Raw genomic sequence first — 6,178 nt, 5'->3', positions numbered from 1 at the left:
TTTCATTTTGATAACACCCAATTCTGACCCAACCATCTGAATAGAATAGAATAGAATAGAATTTATTAATCCCAGTGGGGAAACCTGCTACAGCAGAACATTCACCAAAGGCAATGAGTTATTATTGTCACCTTCAACCACTAAAATCAACGAATAAAAATAGAACTTGGGTTTTCAGAACTATGCAGCATAAGGGGCACAGGCATTCTAATTTACATCTACGTTAACATTTATGCAGTACACAATGTTGAACACCTATGAAAATTGCATTGCATTGATGTTATTGTGTAACAGGATAATGCCAGTACCAGGTAAACTGAGGAGTTAAACACTCTTACTGCAGAGGGGATGAAATAACTACGGAATGCTGCAGCTGAATCAAGACTTCCCACTCTCTTTTTGTCCAGTTTTAGGAATGCTTTTCGAATTGTTGACTCACTTATTTTGCATCTTTACAGCTGTGAGACCCAGCACCATGTTGAAAGTCACCTTCGTCCCCGTTTTCACTTCATTCTGATGTTTGGCGCTTGAACTTGAAAGTGTCGTCCTCATGTCTGGATGCGTCAAAGCATTGACTTACTGCCATGGATCCAGTTAGCAATTTGTTTTAGTGAGCAATAGGGGTACCTAATAAAGTGGCCTGATTCAGTGTAAGATGGTGTGATTTTAGTAAAGAGCGACAGCAGCGATTCTGTGGAGAGAAAAAAAAATTAAACGTTCAGTCAGAAAAAAAACCCCACCAAACAATTGAATTATAATTTAAAATCTGGTGTGTTAAATTAGCGAGATGACAAAAGATGTTTCATAATTAACAGGGTGTCACGGTCTGCCCCTGCCTCCCTGACTGTGTCTCTCTCCTGCCCTTGATTAGTCTTTATTGTTTTGACCTGCCCCTTGTTTACCTGCCCATGTGCTCCTCATTTGCCCTGTGTATTTACACCTCCCTCCTTGTATCAGTCTTTGTCAGATCATTGTGGTTGTTTGTCATCGTTGTCTTGTGCTGTTCGTTCCCATTCCACCATTAAAACCATTTTACTTTATCTGAAGCCTGCATCTTTACCTCCTGATCTGCGCCACCACACATGGTCCATACACTCCTACACCCGCAACGTGACACAGGGAGCACAAACTGAACTTTGACATGTTCGATGAAGTGTGCAGTGGCATTAAATTGATTTGCTGACATCTCAGTTTTGTAAAAACCTTTTAAAACACCAACAATTTTTATAGATCGCTTTCAAGAAGTCACATTTCTTGTAATCGTTTAGAGTGGTTATGATCAATAGTTCTTCAGGTTTGCTGATAGTCTTCTAACAATCTTTCTTTCCTTTTTTGTCCAGTCCCTGAGCATGGCATACAAATTGTACAGTCAGATGAGCAGCATCTGATAAAAAGAGAAATAATCCATCCCACACCTGGATTTTTTTTAACACTGAGGCCAATTATAACTCTCTGCGAGACATCAACACAGATGTTGTTCTACAAAGAACAAAAGAAAAAACGAAGTTTAGTGATGTCAGATTCATGTTCTTGACCTTTAGTTGGACTTTTAGTCCAACAAGTTTCTTCTTGTGGGTTTTGATTATTAACAAAAACAACCAGGAAGAACCAGAGTCTAGATGATGTAACCCACATTACACCTGCACAGGTGGATTACACCACGCTTCATTTGATCAAGTATTAAAACTGGATCTGCAATTTTTCCCCTAAATGTAACTTATTTATATTAAAAAAACTTTTAATGATCCTGTATTTTATTACACAGTGTAATATTTCAGAGTCCAGCTTTAAAGTAACACTGTTCCTGCCTTACTGGTTGAAAGTGGAATTACAACTGTCATAAACATCCCTGCAGCACACTGTTGTAGCTAGCACTAACAACAAACTAACATTAACATGAACCAACTAAGACTTAAATAAACCACAAAGTAAAGTGATATAATATTATTTATTTTATAATTTTAAACATATTATTACTTCCAAGTCCATTTGCAACAAAGCCAGGTCACCATCAGTCCGTGTTTTTTTTAGCCTCCTTTAGTTCCCTCAAACTAGTGTAGGCAGCGCTGATGTTCATTCAGGTTTTAGCTTTTTGCTTCAAAGACATCACTCTCTTACTTTTATTTCCAGGCTCCGCCATGATGCCAACAGGAAAAACAAATTTCTTATTGACGATTGGTGGACCGAAAATGCTAACCAATAGCATTACAGCTAACAGCTTCGTTCACGTTTTGAGATTTGTGCAGGTAAAGAGCGCCCCCCCTAGAAAAACCTACCCGCTCCAAAAAACTATCCAGTGCGGTTTTTGGTCAGCAGAGGGCTGCAGGGTGGTGTCAAATATAAAACTGGTCAAGTTTCTACCCAATAATCACTGAGATAAATGTTAAAGCTCTGGCTTAAAAAAACAAACAATCAGTGGTTACTTGAAGCTACCAGAGATAAAGCTGGTGTCCTAGTAGAGAAACGGCTGCACTGAAAATTTCAACGATGACAAACCATGAAAATCCTTTTTTGTATAGGACAATGACATTGTTTATTGAATCACAATAAGCTGATTAAAATTCACAATTACTCTTGTTTTTCCCATTTTGTTGCCATCAAGCAGTCCCAGTTTGTTTTTGGAAAATGGATTTGTAAATTACCCTTACCCTCATCTGCTCCTCCACCTGTTTCCCCTCTTCCTCCCCCTCCAACACTCCACACCTCCCATTGTTTGGATCCTTTTTTATTTGTTGCTGAAGTGTTTGTCTGTGGATGATGCTCCAGGATGGCATGGAAACCAGAATGTTTACAGACAGGGACGGTTTTGCAGAGCCTGTGCCTCAACAATCTGTACTAGAAGTGAACTTTAAGTTTGTCAGAGGATATAAAAATAAAGCCAATCATTTTTCCTGAGAGGTATCTGGCTACTGGAGAAATGAGCATACAGGCATAATCACAGCAGGGACATAATACTGGGCACAGGGATTTTGCTATGTGTTGTATTGTTTTAGTTTAACTGCAGAGCTGTAAAAAGTATTTGGCCCCATCCAAATGTATTCTGTTTTTGCTTATTTGACACATTTAAATGTTTCAGATCAACAAAGTAATCAGACAACGATAACCTGAGGGAATTCAAAAAAGCAAATGTTCATGTGATGATTTCCTTATAAAGGTCATCCAAACCTCAAAGTAAAAAAACAAAAACATGTATTCGAGCCTTAAACGTGCTAAATGGTTGTAAAACTACAATAAAGCATTTGTTATGACAGAGTCTTTGTTTAAGCGACACTGGAGGGTTCTCTAGCATGAATGACTATTTTAAGGTCAAAGGTCAGGATTTTCTGGTAGAAAACAGAATTCAAGGATTCACCATCACAGCAAGTTACAGTACCTGAAGCATCAAAGCATCCTCAGACCATCACACTACCGCCACCATGCTCGACTGTTAGTGTAAAGTTCTTCCTAGTGTCACATCAGACGTAAAGGGAAAGCAGAAGTCTTGAAGATCATTAAGATGTTTTTAACCTCAGTGTTGTTTTGATCAGCAAACGTTTTGTCCCAACAACCCTTCATAGTTGTCATATTTGTCCCCCAGCTCTTTACTATTGTTTAATCTGAACACAGCTTTCCATATATTGTGGTTAATCTCAGCTGACTCATGATGTAACAAGTGAGACATTTTATATCCTGAAGTAACAAAATGGCATTTAAAAAAGAACATTTTGTATTTACTTAAGTTATCTTTGTCTGATGAATCAACAACATCAGAAATCATGAATTTTCTTTTTAACAGCACTTTAAATGAAAACAAAAATGTTTGTTGAAATCAACATTAAAGTACTGCTAAATATTTCCCAACTGCCTCCTGCAGAGTTAGCTTGATCACTGGTCGTTGCTTTCATCCTGAATTGAATTCACCATGATCACTCTGTTCCCTCTCTCACCAGCAGGGATCACTGTTAGTACACTAATGGCTTGGCACTGCTGTTTTCTTGGCAGCACGGTGCCACTGAACATTTCATGATGTAGAAAAAAAAAAAGAATAAGAACAAAGACCTTCTCTAGATGTCAAAGAATGAGGTTTGGAGGTTTGTACATATAAGACTGCCACTTGTTTACATAATTAAAGCAAATGCTTCTTGTCTTTAAGGAGTCTCTTTTTTTTTCTTCATCTAAGCGAGCCTCTGCACCTTTCTAAATGTCACAAAGTAATAGGATGTTGAAGCATCTGAGCTGGAGACAGAACAACCGAAATAGCTTCTTTACTGAGTCATGCATCAATGCTCGGAGCAACAACAGGTTGAAGAACGCATTTAAGGATTTGTGAAGAAAAGATAACAGGATCGCCAACAAAAAAGACAAGATAAATTTAGACGTAGGTGTGGACCAGTAACGAACAGCTCCATTTGTAGCAGAATTAATGCTGAAGCAGACTCTTCCCCCACTTATAGAATCCATTTTCTCCCTGACAGCTTCAGCCATCCTGGAAGCAGCGACGCATTCAAAGTGGTGTCAAGATGAGAAATCAAGGGTGATTTCTCTTTAAGTTATATTACAGTGGTCACTTACATTAATGCACACCACAGTGAACCTGTGATTAATTAATCTACTTTTGATTTGCTAATGACATTTCAAGTTAAACACAAGGTTAGCGAAGGCTGAGTCAATCCTTTTAACTGCAGAAGTAGGGAGCGGTTGTTGCAGTAAGTGTAGGAGATATCAATTTATTGGTACCATCCCTCATCGTAACGACTCCCATTAGCCTGCAGCGCCTCGCATATTCATGCTTGGGACGTTCGAGAGTTGCACAATAGACCAGAGTGAATTAAAAGTCTCACAAACAACAAAATCACTCATGTTGTTTTGCTCTTCGCGGTCTAAAATTGACGTTTTGTGAGACGTACAAACCTGGAGGGTTCTAAATAATGTGACCTTTGATTCACAGCTCATCATCTGTACATGAAATACAGAGGGAAGAAGTCCCACGTCCATCCATCTTCCTCTATACCGTCAGTACCAACATCCAGATGAAGATGAGTGTGAGAGAGATTGGCTCCAACTCAATTCATCAATCCGAGTCGCTTATAATCTCAACGGAGAACGATAAAATCAAAGAGGGGACAGCGGGGAGCCCAGACGTTTACATCCTGTCCTCCAGGCTCTGTCTCCTGTCCCTTTCTACTGTATTTTTCAACAGGATGACTCCAATAAAAGAGTGCTGACGCCACAGCGTGCATGTTTAGATCTGCTGGTATGCCACAGGCTTGTTATAATTTGAGCACGCACTCAGGATGAAGCCTAAGGGTGAGTGTGCTGCAAGCTCCTTCGTTCACGTTTTGATATTATTCACGCCGCGCCTCTGGAATTGCATCAAGGACAGCGAGGCCCGAAGGCTGGAACACAATCAGAGGATTCGCTCCAAAGCTGCCCAATTGACATCACCTCCAAAGGTTTCCATCAGTGATTGGACAGCATAAAACACAGATCAAAATAAAAATAATGTATGATTAGTCTTGCATGTTGCTTCTGGGGATACATAGTTTTGCAAAGGGTTGTGGGGCTTATGTTCCGCTCAGGGATTTTGTTTGGATTGATTAGGTGCAGTGTGACGATGAGAGCTGTCAGATCATGTAAGACAACCTAGATGTTCCAGACGGAGAAGAATGTGTCATTAGACTCCTGCCTGTAGCCCCCCAGTCAGATCCTCCCAACATCCGTCTTCATTAAAGAGGTTGCTCTCGGAGCAGATGGTCATTAACAGCAACCCCCTTCCTTGGTCGCTGCGTCCACTCTGCAGCAGGACACTACCTAGAGGATGCCCGGCATCCCCGTGGGAATCCCTGAAAACCGCAACAAGGAGAAAGTGGTGCAACTTGGTAATGACCACCCTGGGATCTTCATAAATATCCTTTTGAAATATTTCAAACTAGAAATAGTGAAGCATGAAGGCTGGCCTCCTTAGCAGGGCTTTTGATGTTGGACAATACTCATTGTACACAGTTTTTGCAACAAGTGAAGACAATCATTTACAAAACTTTTTCAATCAAACTTGATTTTAGCTTCAAAGTGTCAATGTGTCATTTTTACAGTTAATCTCTGGAAATATCCATCTGAATGTTGTTGAAAATGAGTGAAATGATGCCCAGTAGAAAAATATCGGCAGCGTTGTAACATCTAACCATAAAAATCAAGTGTA

Source organism: Nothobranchius furzeri, chromosome 6, assembly GCF_043380555.1.
Source record: "Nothobranchius furzeri strain GRZ-AD chromosome 6, NfurGRZ-RIMD1, whole genome shotgun sequence".
NCBI classification, from domain to species: domain Eukaryota; kingdom Metazoa; phylum Chordata; class Actinopteri; order Cyprinodontiformes; family Nothobranchiidae; genus Nothobranchius; species Nothobranchius furzeri.
The sequence above is the reverse complement of the archived record's forward strand: the minus strand, read 5'-3'. Positions refer to the sequence as shown.